This window comes from Cuculus canorus, chromosome W, assembly GCF_017976375.1.
Source record: "Cuculus canorus isolate bCucCan1 chromosome W, bCucCan1.pri, whole genome shotgun sequence".
Lineage (NCBI taxonomy): Eukaryota > Metazoa > Chordata > Aves > Cuculiformes > Cuculidae > Cuculus > Cuculus canorus.
In genome coordinates this window covers 9,293,130-9,316,561 of record NC_071440.1, presented here as the reverse complement: position 1 = coordinate 9,316,561, position 23,432 = coordinate 9,293,130, and positions in this window count along the sequence as shown.

Genomic DNA, 23,432 nt, shown 5'->3' with positions numbered 1-23,432 from the left:
TGAAGTGAAAGGCTGCAGAGGACAAAATTTTAAAATACCTAAGAAAAAAAAAAACAACAAAAAGACCCCCCCCCAAAAAACAGAAAAGAAAATGGAAACAGAAAAAATAAAAAATAGAAAAATAGAAAAAAGAACATAGAAAATGGAAAAAAGCCCAGCCCTGTGGCTGTGTGAGCTCCCCCCACCTTTTCCTCCCTGCTCCTTTTCTATTGATTTTTTTTTTTTGAATGTGAAGCTTTTTTTCTTTCAGCTTGGGAGTCCTTATCTCTCTAGGGGAGTAACAATTTATGAAGAACACTCTGCATTCCAGTGTCCCTTCTTAGATCAGCAACGGCTGGGTCCTAGTGCAGACAACTGTAAAGGGGATTCTAGCCAGACACTAATGAGAGCATGATTTAAGAGTCCAAAAGGAGTATCCTCTTAGATTAAAAAACTGCAGAGGAATAGAAAAGTTAATGAATTTGCAGCCTTGAAAATTCCCATACAGGTAAAAACAGACAAAAGGAGCCAGGAATTTGACAACACCTGGACCGTTACCATAAATGTCGAAAAGGTTGTCACTTTACAAAGCAACACATTTCCAAATACGATATTGGGGGTAAACCGCTAACATTAAAGAACCAAGGAAACCAGCAACCCAGTGCTCGGTGGAGATGCAGGACAAAAGTAAATGCTCCGTCTTGGATCTTCTCCACAACCTCCTCAATCACAATAAGGGATTAATACACTCACAAGGTATCGCTCCAAGCTTTTGGCCCTACCGGTAATGGTTTAAGTGCTTGCTTAGTGGATCATTCGAGTGTTACTTTGCAAAGTCTTTTTGTGCAACCTGGTGTTATTAATTCTGATTTTACTGGACAAATGCAAGCTATGGTTTATATTCCTTTCCCACCTGTGTATATTACCCAAAACAGTTGTATTGCTCAATTAATACCATTTCAAAGATTGTATTAGAGAAAATAGGCCTTCAAGTCACACCTGAAAAAATTCAAACCTGGAAATATCTCGAGTGGAAAATTTTGAATGCCACAATTGAACCTCAGCAAGTCAAATTGCAAATAGTAGTTAAAAGGATTTACAAAATCTCCTAGGAACAATCAATTGAGTTAAACCTTATTTGGGTATTACTAATGCAGAACTAAGTCCATTATTTGATCTTCTTAAGGGAGACATGGCTTTAACAGCTTCTCGTATTCTTACGAGTGATGCACAACAAACTTTGGGCAAAATTGAAAAAGGCATTACTCATAGAAAAGCCCACAGACAACTTGATGGTCATCCAATATGTTTGTTTGGTTTTGTTACTCTATGTCAGGCATTCGGTCTAATAGCACAATTAGTACCTTTTAAAAGTAAAGCTCCCCAAACTGAAAACAAAGACAGGGCAAGTGGAGGCCTTGGATCTACTGGACAAGATAAACAGATAACATGGGCATTAGAAATTCAAAAATCAAAACCACAGTTAAAGGTAACTTCGATATTAGAAAAACAAACAATTCAAATAACTGTGTTGGTGGATACAGTTGGGAATGTCACCATCATGGCAGAAAAAGACTGGCCTGAAGGGTGGCCGTTGGTCAGTTGTCAAGGTTTTATAGAGACTGCAACATTTTAGTTAATGACTTAAAGGATGGGTTTTTTTACCATACACATTGACCCCAGCAATAGTGAAAAATCTGCCTTTTTGGTTCTGACAACAAACAGGGACCCGTGTAGAGATATCAATGGGTGGTGTTACCACAAGGGATGAAAAATGCGCCAACAATGTGTCAACTTTATGTTGACCAAGCCCTACAAGTTTTTCGTAAAAAATATCCACAGCTATTAGTGTATGATTTTATAGATAATATACTAGTGGCAGAGAAAGATAATTTGGAAATGTATAAACAGGAATTATGTGACAAGTTGCAAAAACATCAGTTGCAAATCGCACCAGAACAGGTGCAGAGTATTGCACCATATATGTATTTGTGGTGAAAAAATTTGGATAAAAACATCAAATCACAAAGTGTGTCAGTTAGAATTAACATCCAAATGCTTAACGATGTGCAGGTCTTGCTGGGTAATATCAATTGGATCAGGAATTTGATAGGGGTAGATAATCAAACGTTGTTACCTTTGTTTGAGTTGTTAAAAGGAGATACGTGTATATTAGCACCGAGGAAACTAACAAAGGAAGCAGAACAAACGTTGAAAAAAATAGAAAATGGAGTAAGAAACAGACAAGCATATCGCGTAGTATATAGATGGCCTGTCAATTTTTCGGTCATCAATAACGCTTATCAGCCTGTTGAGTTAATAATGCAATAGGTTGAAACTGATTTGGACAAATTAAAAATTATAAAATGGCAATTATTATCCAATCAGCCATCAAAGACAACTGTAACAAGAGAAGAAATGTTTGCACAGTTAATCATGAAAAGCCAAGATCGGATAGAGGAATTGAATGGGAAAGAGCCTGAAAAAATAGTCATTCCAATGACAGAACAATATTTACAATGGAGTATGCAGAACAGTTTAGAATTACAAGTGGCCTTGGTGAAATTTAGTGGGCAAATTAAAATTCATCATTCACGCCATCAGTTGATAATCTTTTTGCAACAAGAATATCTAGAGGAAAAATCTAAATGCAGTACCACACTGGTAAATGGGCTGACAGTTTTTACAGATGGCAGTGCAACACCTTATTGGCATTCCACATTCCCCAACTGGACAGGCAATTGTAGAACGAATGCATTGCACCATCAAAATTCTTTTGCAAAAACAAAAACAGGGGGAACAGGGAGAAACACCAGCAAATAGGTTAGCTAAGGTACACTATATTATGAATTTTTTATGATTGCTGGAAGATAATACCTCTAATAGTGAAACATGCACAAAACATGTCAACAGGAATGATTGAACATAAAAATCAAGTCAAAGTCATGGTAAGAACTTGGGAAGGAAACTGGGAAGGTCCATTTCCATTGGTAACCTGGGAACGAGGATATGTTTGTGTCATTACAGACAGCGGTCCAAGATAGGTTTCAGCAAAATAGGTCAGTAATAATGGATGCTTGTGTAATGTGTAATTATACCTATAACATCACTCGAAAAGGTAAGAATGTAAATGCTACTTTACCTGTGTATAGAAACGCTACAACCTTGTATAGTTATATCTCTCCTAAAGTATCACGTTCTTTTTCTTTTCCAGTTGCTTTGCCTATAGAAATTTTTTCTGATTTGTGGAGATAGAGTGTGAGAAGGAATTCTGTCGAAATTTAATAGTGGGCCATGTAGCCTTGGATGGCTTACACTACTAACTCCCAATTTCATTATGACTTATAACAAGAAATGAAGTAAACGAAAAAAACGATCTATCCATCAATTTGGGGCTGACTGTGAGAGTACAGTCACCTCTCTGGGAACCTTGAGAAATTGTAGTTGCCTCAGCGTTGGCTCCTGGGATAGCAACTGCAGCAGCCTTGACAAAGCTGGCAAATTTGGGATGTTGATTGAGTAAGCAGACTAATGCTACTTCAATATCTTTGAGTGGCTTGTTAACTGATGTTAATAGTGTTAGGCATGTTACATAACAAAATAGAGCTGCAATAGATTTTTAGTATTAGCACAAGGACATGGGTGTGAAGGATTTGAAGGAATGTGTCGTATGAATTTATTGGATCATTCTGAATCAATACACCATCAATCAAAACATTTGAAGGATTTGACGAAACAATTACAACATAACAATGATCCAGATTGGTTAAGGCAGTTGTTGTCTGGATGGGGCATCAGAGGTTGGCTCCAAGAACTAGTTATAAAAATTGGAATCATTTCACTGGTGATCATTGTGATTTTAAGGATAATTCCCTGCATACTACCATGTGTCCAAGGAATGATAAAAAACCAATATCAACAACTACATTGTCTAGTTGTTGAAGAAAAGAAAGGGGGAATTGTAGAAACATTTTATATTAACGAAGGCCACGATGCCCTTGAAGGACATGAATAGTGCAGTAAGAGGGAACAACGGATAGCAACAGTAAGCTACGGCTGTATGCCCAGAAGCTGAGAGGGAGGTGTAAGTTAGAAAAGTAGAAATCATGGTAACTTAGGGGAAAAGCATGTAAAATATGCAAAGCTAATTAACCAAGTAAGCATTTGATCTAGGCGTGTGGACAGTAGCAACTAACCAATAGTAGTATAAATTTCTACATGTGAAGAGTTGTTTGTAATCAAATGATGCCAAGTTTTAGATGCAACATAACATTGTGTATATAAGGAGCTCATGAAGAGCAATAAAGGTCTTCGATCCAAGATATCGGAGTTGGTGTCATTAATTTCCTCAGTTTTCCAGTGCAATTACTCTAAAGTCATTACACTCATTTTAAATTAAATAGCAATCATTTGATGTAATTCAACTGTAAAGTTTCTTAAGTTTAAGTTTTGTAGGATGTGGGTTGAAGTTTTGTTTTACATTTACACAGGGCCTAGGACAATCTGGATTTTATTCTTGTCTGTTACTTGTGGGAAGAACTGGCACAATCATAAGACTGTTGATAATAGTAGTAACAAAACCCACTTGTTTAATGTGATAATGCTACTTTAGCAGCTTTTTGGGCTCTACTCCTATATGTTATGAAGCAGCTCTTGATCATTCCCCTGGGAAGGCAATGACCAGCACAGCCGAGCCACTTCCTGTTTCTGAGGATTGTGCTGGAGAGCTTATGGGTGCTCAGTTTTGCCCTGTGTAGGACAGAAAGGTGGTTTCACACTGAAGAGAAAACTTGCAGCTCTGACTCGGCTTTTCCAGGGACATTTCAGAAACATCCTGTACAATGTGTAAGGTACTCATATGCTACAGTAATTAAATTGAGCTGCAAGAATGTAATTAACTGTCATTTAACTAACTGCAGTTAAACTAGTATTTGAATTTGCTGAGAATGACAGAAAGCTGATCCTAGTCAAATTGTAAATTAACCAATCTGGTTGGTTAATTGTCCTAGCTTGTAAATTAACCAATCTGGTTTATAAACCTCAGCCTAGTTTAAACCTCCAGTTTATCTAGACTCACTAGGAGGCTATGCTTCAGACCAGCTTTTAACTCAGCCCATTTAATTAAGAAGTTTAAAAAATGAAACCAAGTCTGAGGTCTGAGTGCTGGGCATATTTTCCAGGAAATTTTAAAGAATGCATATTTTCCTGCAGCATCCAAGCAAAGATATTCTGGGCTGTTTTTTTGTTTGAAAACAGAAGGAAAATCAGAAATAGAACCGGGAAGGACAGAAGATTCTGCAATCCCCTTTTGACAAAAATACTTGGTTTTCAGGAATCTGTTAAGCTTTTTTATGAAAGAGAATTTTTATGTTTATAACAGGAGATTTGCTGGCCACCAAGCCCAAGATTAACAAGTGTCAGCTTTTCTGAGGAGTATGCTTTTAGCCATACAAATCATAGAATCACCAGGTTGGAAAAGACCTCTTGGATCATTGAGTCCAACCATTCCTATCTGCCACTAAACCATGTCTCTGAGCACCTCATCTACCCATTGTTTAAATACCTCCACGGATGGTGACTCAACCACCTCCCTGGCCAGCCTGTTCTGGTGCCTGATGACCCTTTCTGTGAACATTTTTTCCTGATGTCCAGCCTGAACGTCCCCTGGCGCAGCTTGAGGCCATTTCCCCCTGTCACTTGGGAGAAGAGGCCAGCACCTTCCTCTCTACAACTTCCTTTCAGGTAGAAATAACCTTTCAGGGGCAGAATAACCTCCCTGGACCTGTTGGCCATGCCGTTTCTGATACAAGCCAAGATGCCGTTGGCCTTCTTGGCCACCTGGGCACACTGCTGGCTCATGTTCAGTCGGCTGTCAATCAACACCCCCAGGGCCTTCTCCTCCAGGCAGCTTTCTAGCCACTCTTCCCCTAGTCTGTAGCACTACATAAGGTTGTTGTGCCCCAAGTGCAGGACCTAGCATTTGGCCTTGTTAAACCCCATGCCACTGGTCTCAGCCCAGTGGTCCCGTCTGTTCAGATCCTTTTGGAGAGCCTCCCTACCCTCCAGCAGATCCACACTTCCTCCCAGCTTGGTGTCATCTGCAAACTTGCTAAGGGTGCACTCAATGCCTTCATCCAGGTAATTGATAAAGATGTTGAACAGGACTGGACCCAGCACTGAGCCCTGGGGAACACCACTTGTCCCCCAGATGACGATGATGACTCCCAAATCTATGTCAATTTTTCTAAGCACCTGTTTAAATCTTATGGAAGAGATCAGTCAGCCCTTGGAAGTGTTGTACAATTCACCCATCCATCTGCAGTGTTCATTAAGTCTATTAAGATATATATCTACATCTTACAGTGATTTTTTCCCCAAGTTGTCTCATTTGTCTTGTAATCACAAAACAGTTGAAAACAATCAAATGTTTGTACTTAAATCTGTCCTATCTAGAAAAAAATAATCACACTGTGCAACAAGGTGGAAGTTCATGTTGTGCTTTAGTTAACAATCTGTTAATATTTTAGGATTTCCTCAGGAGATCTCTCATTTCACACTACTACTGATAGCCTTCAACAAGAGATATAAAACTACACAGTAATTAAAAAAAAGTTTCTATAATCCTTGCTCTCTAAGTTGGGGATTTTCATCAGACAAATTTCTTACACACGAGAACTTTGGATGTTTTTTTTCAATGCTGTGAACTTCCCCCTTCCCTTAGTTCTGTTCTTCCCCATCATGATTTTGCAGCAGAATTGTTATATCAATATTAAACTTTCAAGCTTCTCTAAATAAACTGGAGAGATAACAGCCTCAAGTTCCACAAAATCACTTTTACCCAACTGGTTTTCTTCAAAGTACATTCAATGGCTTCATCCAGGTCATTGATAAAGACATTGAACAGAGCTGGACCCAGTACTGAGCCCTGAGGAACTCCACTTGTAACTGGCCTCCAGCTGGAGTTAACTCCATTGACCACCACTCTCTGGGCCCGGTCATCCAACCAGTTTTCCACTCAGGAGAGGGTGCTCCTGTCCAGGCCAGAGGCAGACAGTTTCCTGAGCAGAATGCTATGAGAAACTGTGTCAAAGGCTTTACTGAAGTCCAAGAAGACTATATCTACAACCTTTCCCTTATCCAGTAAGCGGGTCATAGAAGGCAATCAGGTTACTTTGGCAGGACCTGCCTTTTATGAACCCATGTTGACTGGGCCTTATCACCTGGTTCTCTTGCATGTGCTGTATGATAGCACTCAAGATTACCTGTTCCATTACCTTCCCCGGCACTGAGGTCAGACTGACAGGCCTGTAGTTTCCTGGATCCTCCCTCTGACCCTTCTTGTAAATGGGTATAACATCAGGCAGCCTCCGGTCAAGTGGAACTTCCCCGGTCAGGCAGGTCTGCTGATAGATAATAGAAAGGGGTTTGGCAAGCACATCCGCCAGCTCCCTCAATATCCTTGGGTGGAACTCATCCAGCCCCATAGACTTGTGAGTGTCCAATTGGCCAAGCAAGTCTCTAACTACCTCCTCTTTTATCGTGAGTGCTTTATTCTGCTCCTCTAGCTCATGGGGATGTACACATAGGGAACAACTTAACTTACTGTCAAAGACTGAAGCAAAGAAGACATTACGTACCTCAGCCTTGTCCTCATCCTTTGTCACAGTTGTTCCCTTTGCATCCAGTAAAGACTGCATATTCTCCCTGGTCCTTCTTTTACTACTGATGTATTTATAGAAAGATTTTTTTTATTATCTTTCACCGAATTGGCCAGTCTGAGTTCTAGTTGGGCTTTAGCCCTCCTGATTTTTCCTCTGTATGATCTCACTTCATCCTTGTAGTCCTCCCGAGATGCCTGCCCCTTCTTCCAAAGCTCATAGACATTCCTCTTCTTTTTGATGTCCACCCAGATCTCTCTGCTCAACCAAGCTGTTTTTTTTCCCTGATGGATCATTTTCCAGCACGTGGGGACAGCTTGCTCTTGCACTGCCAGGATATTCTTCTTGAAGAGCACCCAGTCCTCTTGGGCTCCCTTGCCTTTAAGGACTGTCTCCCATGGGACTTAATCAACCAGCCTTCTGAACAGTCCAAAGTCTGCCCTCTGGAAGTTTAAGGTGGCCGTTCTGCTAACCCCCATCCTCACCTCACCTAGAACTGAGAATTCTACCATCTCATAAGTGCTTTGCTCCAGGCGTCCTCCAACCATCACATCTCCCACAAGGCCTTCTCTGTTCTCAAACAGCAAGTTCAGGAGGGCGCCTTCCCTTGTCAGCTCACTCACCAGTTATGTGAGGAAATTGTCTTCCACACACTCCAGGAACCTCCTAGACTGCTTCCTCTCTGCTGTATTGTACTTCCAGCAGACATCTGGTAGGTTAAAGTCTCCCACAAGGACAAGAGCTAGTGATCTCCCAGTTGTTTGTAAAAAAGCTTGTCAGCCTCTTCTTCCTGGCTAGGTGATCTATAACAGACTCCCATCACAATATCTGCCTTTTTGTGGGCTCCTCTGATTTTTACCCACAGACACTCAATCCTATCATCACCATTATTGAGCTCGAGGGTATCAAAGCACTTTCTAACATAAAGGACTACCCCACCACCTTACCTACCTTTCCTATCCCACCTGAAGAGTTTATATCCCACCATAGCAACACTCCAGTTATACGAGTCATCCCACCATGTTTCCATGATGGCAACTACATCATAGTCTCCTTGCCCTACAACAGCTTCTAATTCCTCCTGTTTATTGCCCATGCTGCGTGCGTTCATATAGATGTACTTCAGTTAGACTGTTAATCCCACAGCACTCATAATGGGATTAGTCTTCATTCCCAAGTGACTGGTCCTTAGATTATCTAACCCACCAGTGCCATTTACATCTTTTCTGTCATGAGATGTACTCACCCCCGCTCGCTCTGAGGTGACAATACTGGAGGTTCTCACCAGTATACCATCTCTCAGGCACTGGAGTGTCATTTCCCGGCTCACTCCTGTCTAGCCTAGCTTCATCCCCTTCTCCCTTCACATCTAGTTTAAACCTCTGTTAATGAGCCCTGCTAGATTTTTGGACAGAATTCTTACACCCCTAGGGGAAGGAAGCCTGGAGGTGTGTAGGCCAGTCTATGATCAAAGAACCCAAAGTTTTGCTCCTCACACCAGGTTTGGAGCCAGTATTAATTATCTGATTTTTCTTGTTCTCTCCTTCTTCATTCCTTGTAATTGAAATGGTAGAGTGAAACACTACTTGTGCCACAGAGCCCTTCACCAGTCTTCCCAGAGCCCTGAAGTCCCTCTTAATTGCCCTCAGTTTCTTCTTCTGGATGTCATTATTGCCTACTTTGGAATATTAAGAGGGTAATAATCCATAGACTTTACCAAGGTTGGAAGCTTTCTTATGATGTCTTTCACAGAGGCCCCAGGCAGGCAGCAGACCTCCCTGTGTAGTGGGTCTGGTCTACAGATCAGGCCTTCTGTTCCCTTCAGAAGGGAATCCCCCAATACAATGCCTCTTCTCTTCTTCTTCTCAGAGGTTGTTTTGATGGTCAATTGAGGATGGCTCAACCTAGGGAATGTTTCTAGGCTGTGGGAGTCATCCTCCTCTGTGGCCATTTTTCTGGATCCCCATGATCTGCTGCCTTACTTAACTGCCACTCACCCAGGACTGGCCCTGCATATGGACTCGGCCTGGCATGAATTGAATGGCTAGAAGCAAGTGATTGCCCCAGCCCCAGTGGCAAGATCCGAAGTGCTGGAGAGCATGTCTGGACTTGTCTAGGGAGGAGAGACATACTTGAGCCTGTTACCTGTCCTCCTCACATGATCAGGTGAGGAGTGGGGAAAGAGAGTTTAAAAATCCCCGTGAAAGCCTGCAACTCTGTGTATTGTCTCTGTTTTCTCTGTTTGTCTGTTTGTCTTATCTCTCTCTGTTTGTCTGTCCCCCCTCTGTTTTTCTTGTCTTGTGTTTGTGTGCTGTGTGTGGACACCCACCATCTTCTGGACTCGCTGGACAAAGAAACATGTGCTGAGACATGTGGAGTTCCTAAGGTGGTGACTATCTTTCATCTTTCCTATTTCTCTTGTATCTACTTGTTTCTTTTCTCCTTTCCTATCTTTTCTCCTTTTCTCCTTTTATCTTTGCCACATGTGCAGCTGCAGCAGGCTATAGTGGGTCATTTTGGTTTGATTTTGCATTTGACTCCAGGCAGCATTAGGGCTCTCCATGCTGTTTTGCGGCTCAGTTAAACAGATTGTTACAATATTGCAAAGTGTTGCCGACTGATGGGCTGTTCCGGTAACTTTCACGGCTGTGGCTTTTCCTGTCTGTACTCTGTCCTGTTCGGGTTGTTTGATCGTTTGAATCCAGTGTTTTAAGGGCATGCATCTTGTTTAGTAAAAGATATAGTACACCTCTACCTCTGAGTAATTTTCATAAAATCACAGAATCATAGAATTATAGAATAGTTTGGGTTGGAAGGGACCTTAAATATCATCTGGTTCCAACCCCTCTGCCACGGGTGGTTGGAACTAGAACAATATTACAATATTACATTACAATATTACATTACAATATTACATTACAATATTACAATATGTGGATGATATCCTCATTGCTACAATTGCTAGAGGAGATTGTTTGTGATTAACTATGTCTTTTAAATGTTTTGGGACTAAGTGGATATAGAGTTACCAGAAAGAAGGCTCAGGTGGTATGAAAGACCGTGACTTATCTTGGATTTGAGATACAGCAAAGACAGCGACAACCGGGAATGGAAAGAAGCTATTTGCCAGTTACCAGAACCCTGGCTAGTCCATGAGTTAAGAACTTCTCTTGGGATGGTGGGATGGTGTCAGCTCTGGATTTCAAATTATGAACTGTTAGTAAAACCTTTATATGAGGTATTGAAGACATCTACCCCTGAGCATTTGGATTGGACTGATAACAGCAGGGCAGCCTACAAATCTTTGACATTGTCTTTAATGAAAGCACCAGCACTCAGGCTTCCAGACTTATCAAAATCTTTTGATGAGTACTATTGCAGTTTCTGGGAGAGTAGAGATGTGCAATGGCCTATTTCCCAAAACAACTGGACAGCCAAGGATGTCCAGGCTGCCTGAAAGCAGTTGCTGCCACAGGAATACTGATCCAGGAAGCTCACAAATTTACAATGGGCCAGAAGATGACAGTATATGTACCACATATGGTCATCACTGTCCTGGAACAAAAAGGAGGATACTCTCTCTCCTAGTCAAATGTTAAAGTACCAGGTGGTATTATTGGAGCAAGATGATGTCCTCCTTAGGACCACCTCAGTTGTTAACCCAGCAGTGTTTCTTTCTACTGACCATGTGGAAGGGACTCCTGAGCATGACTGTTTGCAGACAATTGAAGAAGTATATTCCAGCCACCCTGACCTTAAAGATCAACCACTTGAAAATCCAGACTGGTAATTACTTACGGATGGGAGCAGTTTTGTGTGAGGAGGAAAAAGGTTGTCAGGGTATGCAATTACCACAATAAGCTCTGTAGCAAAAGCTTGTGCTTTGCCATCAACAACCTCTGCTCAGAAAGCCAAATTAGTGGCCCTAACCAGGGCCTTGGATTTGAGTCGAGACGAGAGAGTCAATATATGGACAGATTCTAAATATGCCTTTGGAGTTGTGCATGCCCATGGAGCCATATGGAAAGAGAGGGAGCTTTTAACAGCACAAGGGACTGGAATCAAGCATGCAGAACAAATTCGAAATGACTAGCCACTGTTCAGAAACTTACAGAAGTGGCTGTTACACATTTTAAGGCACATCAATTGGAGACATCTAATATTGGATTGGGAAATCAGTTGGCTGATAAAGGTGCTAAAGAGGCTGCAGAAACAGGCATCGTGGCTTTTGTGCCAGAGAAAGAGATGAAACTGCCAGAAACAGCTCCTAGGTAGGATAATAAAGACCTTAGATTCATTAAGACATTGCAGGTGAAAGAGCAAATGAGTTGTTGGTTCGTCACACCCACCGGGCAGGTGATAATACCTCCTTTTCTTTTAAGGGAATTAGTCAATAGGGAACATGATAAAGTATATTGAGGAACAGAGAATCTTTTAAAACATTTGAAGAAAATATTTATAGGAAGGGCCATGACAGAAATTATTCATTCAGTCATGGAAAAGTGTGGGATATGCCAAAGAAACTATCCCAATACCAATAATCGAGTAATACTTGGGAATGTTAAGTAAGGAAATTCCCCTGCAGATTACTGGCAAATAGACTACTGAGTTACCAGAAAAGAAGGATAGAGATATATTCTAGTTTTGGTAGATACTTTCTCAAACTGGCCAGATGCTTTCCCTGCTTCAACCAATAAAGCAAGAGAAGTAGTAAAAATCTTACTTAAAGAATCATAGAAACATAGAATAGTTAGGATTGGAAGGGGCCTTAAAGATCATCTAGTTCCAACTCACCTGCCATGGGCAGGGACACATCCCACTAGATCAGGCTGCTCAAGGCCCCATCCAACCTGGCCTTGAACACTTCCGGGGATGGGGCATCCACAACTTCCCTGGGCAACCTGTGCCAGTGCCTGACCAACTTCATCATGAAGAAATTCCTTCTTATGTCTAGCCTAAATCTGCCCCTCTCCAGTTTATACCCCTTGCCCCTTATCCTATCAATACAAGCCTTTGTAAACAGTCCTTCCCCACCTTTCTTGTAGTCTCCCTTCAGGTATTGGAAGGTCACTATAAGGTCTCCTCAGAGCCTTCCCTTCTCCAGGCCGAACAGCCCCAACTCTCTCAGCCTGTCCTCATAGGGAAGGCCCTCTGACCATCTTTGTAGCCCTCTTCTGGACCCATTCCAAAAGTTTCATATCCTTCTTATGTTGAGGATCCCAGAACTGGACACAATACTCCAGGTGAGGACTCACAAGAGAGGAATAGAGGGGCGGGATCACTTCCCTCGACCTGCTGGCCACGCTTCTTTTGATGCAGCCCAGGATACGGTTGGCCTTCTGGGCTGCAAGTGCACATTTCCGGCTCATGTCAAGTTTCTCATCAATCAGCACCCCCAAGTCTTCTCTGCAGGGCTGCTCTCAATCGCATCATCCCCCATCCTGTACTGAAATTGAGGATTGCCCCGATGCAGGTGCAGGACCTTGCACTTGGCCCTGTTGAACCTCGTGAGGTTCTCACAGGCCCACTTCTCCAACTTGTCCAAGTTCCTCTGGATCACATCCCGTCCTTCCACTGTGGCAACTGCACCACTCAACTTCGTGTCATCTGCAAACGTGTTGAGGGTGCACTCGATCTTGCTGTCAAGATCATTGATGAAGATATTAAACAACACTGGTCTCAGTACGGACCCCTGAGGGATGCCACTCGTCTCAGATCTCCATTTGGATTTCGAGCCATTGACCACTACTCTCTGAATATGGTCATCCAACCAGTTTCTTATCCACCGAACAGTCCACCCATCAAATCCATATCTCTCCAACTTAGAGAGAAGGATGTTGTGGGGGAAGAAGTCAAAAGCTTTACAGAAGTCCAGATAGACGACATCCATTGCATTGCTCGTGTCCACTGCTGTGGTTACCCTGTCATAGAAAGTCACTAAGTTGATCATACAGGACTTAGCTGGTGAAGCCATGCTGGCTGCCATCAATCACCTCCTCATCCTCCATGTACTTTAGCATAGCTTCTAGGAGGATCTGTTCCATGATCTTCCCAGGCACAGAGGTGAGGCTGACAGGTTGGTAGTTCCCAGAGTCATCTTTTATACCCTTTTTAAAAATGGCCACAATGTTAGGCTTCTTCAAGTCACCAGGGACTTCTGATTGCCATGACTTTTCAAATATCATGGAGAGTGGTTTGGCAAGTACATCAGCCAATTCCCCCAGGACTCTGGGATGCATCTCATCGGGTCCCATATTCTTATATATGTTCAGGTTCCTCAGGTAGTCACAAACCTGATCTGCCCTCACCCCCACGTTATTAACGGCCATGGACTTTCCCATTGTTTTGTTTCTAAGTTACGTATCATCGCTTTAGCTTTACTCATGCTATCATTTGATTTTGCGATAAAATGGAATATCAGGGGAATATTGTCTTGGCAACGATTTAAAAACTTTAGAGCATACATAGCTTTTAATAGTCTCTCTTGAGGGGCATATCCCATGCTCCCCCTTTTTTGTTTTTCCAACACATTTTATAACGTACCATGAGCTTGTTCGACTATGGCTTGCCCTGTCGGTGAGTAAAGGATGCCCGTGACATGTGTGATTCCCCATTACTGAAAAAAGGATTTTGTTATAATAGAAACATATCCCAGGCCATTGTCTGTTTTTACTGCTTTTGGCACCCTCAAAATAGCAATTGCATGTAATAAATGTTTTTTTTACATCTTTTGCTCATTCTCCCGTGTGTGCGGAAACAACAATGCAGGTAGAAAAGGTGTCAATGGACACACGTATATATTTTAGATCTCCAAACTCGGGGACGTATGTTTCATCAGTTTGCCATATTTCAAGTGGACCCAGTCCATGAGGATTTATGCTGTCAAAAATATTATTTGGGATTAGTTGACAATCAGGGCACATATGTACAATTTCTGGAGCTTGCTCATGCATTAACTGAAACATTTTCCTAAGGGCTGTACTACCTTGGTGATAGAAAGCATGTGACATACGTGCTTGTTGTAATGTATCTGGAATGTTGACAGGGGCTGCCAGAGCATCAGCTTGGTGATTGCCTTCAACCAAATATCCTGGTAAATTTGTATGAGAACGTACATGCATTATAAAGTAAGGTTCATGTCAATTGTCTAACAGGTATTTCAATTCCTTTAAAAAAGCATATAACTGTATAACTACATACTTGAAATAGGCATTCTCCAAGCATGAAACAATGCAAACAACATAGAGCGAATTGGTAACAATGTTTATGGGTTGTGAAAACAGCTCAAGACATCTAACAACTGCAGCCAGTTCCACAATTTGAGGTGATCTTGACACTTTACAAATGTCCGATTTCCATATGACTTGTTTGGGCCTCCAAACAATCACTGACTTCCCAGTTTTCTCTGATTCATCTGTAAAAAGTGTCAACGCCTCCTTAAGAGGGATACGACTTAATTTTGTGGTAGGAATTAGGCTCATACACTCAAACAGACTCAAAAGGGGACTCAGAGGATAATGAATGCTGATTTGTCCTTTAAAGTCTGCTAATGCAATTTGTATAGATAAGGAATGTTGCAAAAGCCAGTCTACTTGTTGTTGAGTCATTGGAACATAGATGGTAGAGGGATCCATCCCATCCAATTCTAATAAATGATTGCCACCCTTTTGAATTAACATAGTTAACATTTCATGCTGAGTTGTTATTGTTTTAGAAAACTGATGTGGTAAACATATCCATTCCAAAGGTCTAAATTTGTCAGACACACCTTCTACCCATTGGGCTAAAACTCCAAATGGTTGGAATCTGGCTGAAATAATATATACTTCAATTGGGGTGTTTAAACATTTGCAAAATATTTGTTTCTGACTAAGTTTTTTAGTGACATTGTCCAAGGCAACCAAAGAATCTTTGTCTAATTCCCTGGGAGAGGTTAAATCTGAATCTCCTTTTAACAACACAAAGGATGTAATTCTTCTGTAGTGATGCCTAACAAGGGGCATACCCAATTGTTAGGCTCCTAACAATTTTTTCTCATCATTCAATGACTTTACAGAACATAAAAGTTTAACTTGCTGTGGTTGAATGGCTTGTTCTTGAATTTTACACCCCAAATATTTTCATGGAGGGATTTTTTTGATTTTTTTTCTGGTGCGACACAAAGGCCTATTTGGGTAACAGCTACTGTTACAGCTGCTACAGCTTTAGCCATCTGTTCTCGTGTTGAGGCTGCAACTAAAATATCATTCATATAATGATAAATCAGGGCTTGAGGATATAACTCACAAACTGGTGATAAAACTTTAGCTACAAACCACTGACAAATTGTTGGACTGTTAGAAATGCCTTGTGGCAATACAGTCCAGTGTCACCGTTGGCTTGGTTCTGCCCTATTAATAGAAGGAATAGAAAAAGCAAAACGGATTGCATTCTTTGGATGTAGTGGAATGGTAAAAAAACCCAATCTTTCAAATCTGTAATGGTTAAGTACCAGTTTCAAGGTAACATTGTTGGTGAGGGCATTCCTGGTTGCAGTGCTCCCATAGGCTCAATAATCGCATTTATTTTTCATAACTCCCATTGTTTTGCGGAATAAAACCCTATAACCCAAAATGAGTTATAAAGCAGGTATGTTTATTTCCAGTGCTGCGGTGCAAGGGGGTTCTTCTCCTAGTTTGCACACCGTATAGCTTAACAAGCAACTACTTATAGTGTAACGATATGCATAGGTATAAGCGCCTACTACATATACATAAAATTTCCCCAATTTGTATTATAATTAGTTCTGGAAGGTTCGCTCCAGTCTTGCGCCTGCATAGGGCCCCTTGGTGGTTGTGGGACAGGGTCTTAGGGATAAAGTAAAAAGTCTTCCTCAGCATGAAAAAAAGTTTCTCCCATGGAACTGTGCACAGTCTCTTCTAGTTGTTTTCCAGCTTTCTGCATTCCAATGCCCACTTATCAGTAAATTTCTGCTAGCTGGCTCCTTCGTTATCAAATTCCAAGGTCTTCAAGGTGAGTAACGAGCAGAAGTGAACATTTCAAACCCCTCCCCCATCTGCTTTCGCTCATCAATTCCCCCCTGTCTTTGTAACATGGGCAAATTCATTTGCCAACTGTGTAATTTATCTCTCAAAGGGGAATTGCATGATATTTTGTTGGAAAATTACCCTTTTAATGCATTCTCATGACTAGACATACTAGACATAGTAGTCAAAATTGTTAGTCATTGTAGCATTCTCCAATTCCAAATAAATAACATAGCAGAGAAAACAAAGCTAACTAAAACTAGCATCAGAAGGACAATACTGGGGTGACACAAGTTATTCAGAATGCCAATCGCGGTAGGGGACCATCCAAACAACACGTCCCTCCAATGATGGTTCATCTTTTCTTTTACCCTTTTTAGGACCCCCTTTCTTTCCTCTGTGTAATGGTGGACTGTTATCAGCATTTTTTCCTGCTTTCCTGGACCTCATCCAGAATTTTGATCAAGTCCTGATGTTTCATTAAGTGTTTCAGTAATTATTTTACCAATGTAAGATTCATTCTAATAGGTATAGGTGATAATTTGTGGAATATTGTAGAATTGGATTTTATCAGCTGATGGGATATGACTCGTACTAAATAAGAAAAGTCATACCCAACAATCTTAACAAGATAACAAATACAGAAATTAGAAATTAGAGTGATTCTTCCTATCCATAATTATCTCATCTATTGCTATAGAAATACAAGCAGTTCTCAAACACACACAACCCTGGCCCATATATACAAGTACAGTCCTCGGATTAGCGTCTAGATGGATCTCAAAGTGACAGATGCTTTGCTCAGTGTCGAGGCAGATGTCTTGAGCACTGATTGCATTATTTAGCAAATGAATCCTTGTTGTTCTCGTTTAATGCAAAATTATAAATTTACAGTTTGCCATTTCCCGTTCAATATTTGTGCCCATATACTGTGTTCGAAAGGACAGAGCACAGTTTTATCATGGCTTAATCCTAATGCAGTGATGGGGAGGACTACATGCATTGAAGCGTTACGTATGGTCAACACAAAGGCTGTGGCTCTATTAGTGTTGGGGTCATAGGTGAAATTCACCAGAGTATACCAGGATTGAAGCTTCCTCTCTAAGCCAGTGACACTGTCCCAAACCACTTTCCAGATTTCGGTGGGGAAAGTACCCTCACCACCTTCTCTTATAATTAAGGTGGCCACTGATTGCATCCATAATTGTGCCTGTATACAACTAAGGGCCAAAGAAATGTTATCTTGGATCACACCGAGTGCATTTCCTGTTAATTCATGGTCTTGTTCCTCCACCTTTTCCCACTTTGGTAACACTTCTGATAACTGATTAGTTCCTAAAGCTAATATAGAAGACTATAAAGGTTGTCTTAATTTTGTTAAATCGCTTTTTGTGTTGGCCAATTTATACATTGGTATTTCTGAGTCGATTCCATTTAGGACCCCCAATCCTGTCTCTAACACTCCTGTTAGGCCCTTTTGTGTTCTGCCCCTGAAGGGCACTTGTTTTCACAGACAGATTGTCCAGCCCTCGAAGGATATTTTTAGGAAATGAGAGCATGCTGGTTGAATTTCTGAAATATTAGTTTGCATTAGCAGTTCAACACGTTTAAGAGACCATTCTGGGTTGAACAGCATTTGCTGTTCACCTGTATTCCTCATTATATACGGACCAATCTCATCAATTCTGGTTTGCAACAGGCTTAGCAATGATATCTATTTTAAATTTGAATGAGAGCCCAATGGTATCATAGGCCCAGAGACAAACCACCTGAATGGGCTGTACTAATGTAAAATTATGCAAACAGTCTAATTCATTGGATGTACAGGTCTTTGTATTCTTACCTGTAGGAGTAGTTGAGATAGTAATTTGGGATGTCTTTTTATGGATAGTCCTATTAACCATTCAGCATCCTACTTTGATTTCTCCTCCTACAGTCCCCTGAAGTTGTTGAATCCCCTGTTCTCTATCCACATTCCATTCTTGCCTCACATGTACTTGATTTTCATGCATAACCACAGATTTAAACCCTATCGATCAGAAAATTTCCCAGGGCTCCAGTATACCAAATAAAAGCCTGAGACCAATGCCACTCAGTATTCTTTTGGCTAGAGGTACTTTTCCCTCCCTGGTATAATTATAATAATGAGAAAATAATTTTCCTGGTTGGCATCGCGTGACCCTCCGTGGAGATTTATGTGCCTTTTTCTCTAGGGTGCAATGAATCCATGCACTCTGCTCCTTGATTTTGATTGCTGTGAAGGAGGCAAGGAGCATCTGGAATAGCCCTTCTCACTGAAATTCCAGAGTCCTCTCTGCACGAGACTTTACATACACATAATCTCCAGGTGGTATGTTATGCACAGGTCCATCCAATCACCTACTTCTCATCTCAGTCTCATGTTTTTCAGTCTTTTGGAGCTGTTTGTCCAATGCCACCATGTAGGAGGTCATGATTTCATACGCAAATAGTGACTGATCTGTTGTACTACTTTCGAGATAAAATGTGGTCCCCTATCAGGAGACATAGTTGCTGGAACCCCAAAGCACAGTATTATCTCCTGTATTAATGTTCTGATAATCTCCCTGTTCTAGTAGGGAATGCCTCTGGCCAACCTGAAAAGGTACCAGTTAATACCAATAAGTATTGACATCTACCCTTTTTCTTGGGAGTTCCGAAAATTCAATCTGTCATTGTTGTTCAGGCCCATTGTCTCTTCCAATTTGGCCCATTTCTGGTTTGGGGTAATTTTGGGATTAGTCTGGAGGCAAAGATCACATTGCTGAGTAAATTGTGTCACAGTGGTGTATAAATTTCTAGCTGCAATCCCTTTACTTAGGTTTTTATATAAAGCTCCTTTCTCCCCATGTCTCTTCCTGTATTCTTCCCTCATCAAAGGCCATATTAAATAAGGGGGAATGATTAGTTTCCCCTGTGGAGTGAGGACCCACCCCTCTTTACTAGATGACTATTCCAGGTCTATAATAAGTTTTTGATTATCTGATCTTCCTTGGTATATTCTGGCTTACCTTCTAGGGAGATTTGCCTGTCAGGGATCAAAGCCCCTTCTGTTTTTACCTTGCCTTTGGCTTCCAGTTTTGCCTCTCTGTTCACCAGCTCATTTCCTTTCCCCAATTCCGAATTCATTTTCTGGTGCACCTTGATGCACATGATTGTCACTTTCTCAGGTAGCTGGACTGCTTCCAGCAGTCTCAGGATCCCTCTGCATACTTGATGGTTTTGACCTGGCATGTCTTTTATTGCTTAAGACATAGCTGTTTTCATCCATGAACCAGCCCTCAGCGTCTTCCATGGCACTGTCTTTCAGGTCTGAACAGCTCATGTATGTGGCCTGGATTGTCTCTAAGCAGTCCTGGTGCACTGGTTCTCCTGTATTTCCACTGAGAAAAGAAGCTGGGTTGATGATGTTAGTAACCACAATTCCCATATCATCATGTTCCAACGTTATAGCTTGGTATTTTAGGAACTTTTGTGGAGAAAGCCAGTTCCCACCTTTTGCTTCCAGACACTAACACAGTCATTTTCTGGCCCAGGGTAAAACTTCGAGCCTCCTGGATGCTTAGAACAATGGCCGCAACTGCTCATAAACAGCCTGGGCCTTGTGCAATCCCTTGCTTCGCATGAGAGAAAAGGAAAAATGGCTTACTTGCATCTGGAAGTCCTAAGGCTGGGGCCGATATGAGGGCTTTCTTCAGCTGTTCAAAGGCTTGCACAGCCTCTCTGCTCCGTTGGAGGTATTTCTGTTTGGCGGTGGGTATTGCATACAGGGGTTTAACAAGCAGTCCATAGTTATAGATCCATAGCCAACACCATCCAGTCATCCCCAAGAAAGTTTGTAACTCTTCCACTGTTTATGGTCTCAGAGTTTGGTATATTGCCTTTCCCAAAGGCCTTTCCCAAAGTTCTTTGTCCAGCACTGATTTCATAGCCCAAATAGAACACCTTGCGCTGCAGTATTTGGGCCTTCTTTTAGACACTCGCTATCCCTAGAGCCCCAAAAAGTTTAACAGACTCACCATCCAGGTCATGCAAGCGTTGTCTTGGTGGCAATCAGGGTATCATCTACATATTGCAGAAGTCTCCCTTCCTCAGGTGGGGCTTCCAGGCCTCAAGATCCTTTGCAAGTTGATTACCAAATATCCAGGTGAGTTGAGTTCTGCACCCTATTTCAGGGTTTTCCCATTCAAACGCAAATATTTTCTGGCTGGCTTCATGGAGAAGGAGGCAAAAGTAGGCATCCTTCAGGTCTAAAACAGTAAGCCAGATTACTTCAAATATTAATACAGTTAACAGAGTATATGGATTTGCCACCACCGGGTAAAGGCTTTGGTTAATTTATTTACAGCCTGTAAGTCCCGGGCACATTGGTGGCCCATACCTCGGGGTATACCTGGTTCGTGATTTCTTTGCTGATTTTTCCTTCTGTGGGGACACTAAGAATAAAGCCATTATTTGTATATATTGCTGGTCATTTATTTCCAGAGTAATCTCTCCCTTTTCAAATTTGATTATTGCACACAATTATTCTAATAAATCTCTACACAAAAATGCCTTCTGGGAGTTGGGCATATACAAGAATCTGTGGATGCCCCATTGTATTCCCAGTTTATATCGTAGAAGTTCACAAAAATACACCTTTTGACTTTGGCCAGTTGCCCCTTTTACCACAATGCAGTCATTTCCTAGGGACATCAAAGCTTGGTTCAAAACCGAATACGTTGCCTCTGTGTTAACTAAAATTCTACTTTCTTCTCCTCTATCCCTGGCTTCATTATAACTAGTGGATCCGCTAGGGTGGATTCCCCAGGTCCCTGTCAGTCTTCCTTCACATGAGCCACTATTCCTCTTTTAGACTAGCCGAAAAACAAAAACCTAGTTGTAGTATTTCTACCCTTGACCCAGGATCCAGCAGTGTGTTGCAGCACATTATTTCCCTCAGTTGATTTAGGAATTCAGATGGTGATTTAGAGGGACCTTGTTTACTTGTTTGGGAATAACCCTTTTCATTCCCTTCGAGATTTACTCCTGATATACCTGTAATTTTTCTACAAGTTTAGATCTGGCTGGATCCCACATTGGGTCTTGGAGCTGGAAATACTCTTTCCAAATCCCCTGCAGTTTTAAAATCAGTTTTGGTTTGGAGTTTTTGGGGGCTTTTTTTTCCTCTTTTTTTCATCTCAGTTTTCCCAGAGAGGTGCCTGTAAAACTGTCAAAGCAGACCTTTCCCTGATGTGGGAAGATACCAGGCTATCGGGGGTGGGGGTGTGGGGGGTGGGTGGTGGTGTCCCATCCAAGTCCGTATCCCAATCCTGTGATCAAGGAGGAGGCTTAAGCAAATCAGGTAAATATTGTTCTGGTGTCTGGTGAATTTTCTTTATTCTAGTGCACGTTTGGTCAATATTGCATGCCAAGCAACACTGAAAATCAGCTCTGTTCAATGTCTTTATCAATGACGTGGATGAAGGCATTGAGTGCACCCTTAGCAAGTTTGCGGATTACACTAAGCTGGGTGGAAGCGTGGATCTGCTGGAGGGTAGGGAGGCTCTGCAGAGTGACCTGAACAGGCTGGACCACTGGGCTGTGACCAATGGCATGAGGTTTAACAAGGCCAAATACCAGATCCTGCACTTGGGGCACAACAACCCTATGCAGTGCTACAGACTGGGAGAAATCTGGCTAGAAAGCTGCCTAGAGGAGAAGGACCTGGGAGTGTTGGTTGACAGCCAACTGAACATGAGCCAGCAATGTGCCCAGGTGGCCAATAAGGCCAGTGGCATCTTGGCTTGTATCAGAAACGGCGTGGCCAGCAGGTCCAGGGAGGCTATTCTCCCTCTGTACTCGGCACTGGTGAGACCGCACCTTGAGTACCGTGTTCAGTTCTGGGCCCATCACCACAAGAAGGATGTTGAGGCTCTGGAGCATGTCCAGAGAAGAGCAACGAAGCTGGTAAGGGGGCTGGAGAACAAGTTATACAAGGAGAGGCTGAGAGAGCTGGGGTTGTTCAGCTTGGAGAAGAGGAGGCTGAGGGGAGACCTTATTGCTCTCTACAGCTACCTGAAAGGAGGTTGTGGAGAGGAGGGTGCTGGCCTCTTCTCCCAAGTGACAGGGGACAGGACAAGGGGGAATGGTCTCAAGCTCCGCCAGGGGAGGTTCAGGCTGGACATTAGGAAAATATTTTTCATGGAAAGGGTCATTGGGCACCGGAACAGGCTGCCTAGTGAGGTGTTCGAGTCACCTTCCTAGGAGGTGTTTAAAGGACAGGTGGACGAGGTGCTGAAGGGCATGGTATAGGGAGTGTTAAGAAAGTTGGACTTGATGACCCAGTGTGTCCCTTCCAACCTAGTGATTTCGTGATTCTATGATCACCTCAGTTTACCTTTAAAGTCTTTGTTACCTTCCCGCTCAAGGGCGACTACCATAGGGTCATGTGGTGGCAAAATCCCACAGTCCCTTTGCCACTCCAGATGGTTTCGGAGGGTGAAAAGCACTTTATTCCCCTTTCCCTTACTCCTTAAAAACAACAGCAGTTGCAAAACAGTACTGCAATCCTCTTATTACTCACTGAGTCCCCACCCCCATTATACTACCTTCTGACTCTACCTTTCTCTAACTTCCACAAACCGTTTAAACACTTACAAATGGCCTGTCTCTAAGTTCTCAGGGACTTCCCTCAAGACTAGCAACAACAATAATTCCTGTCTACAGATTATAGACAGGACAATAGAGTGATCACAACCTAGTTGAATAG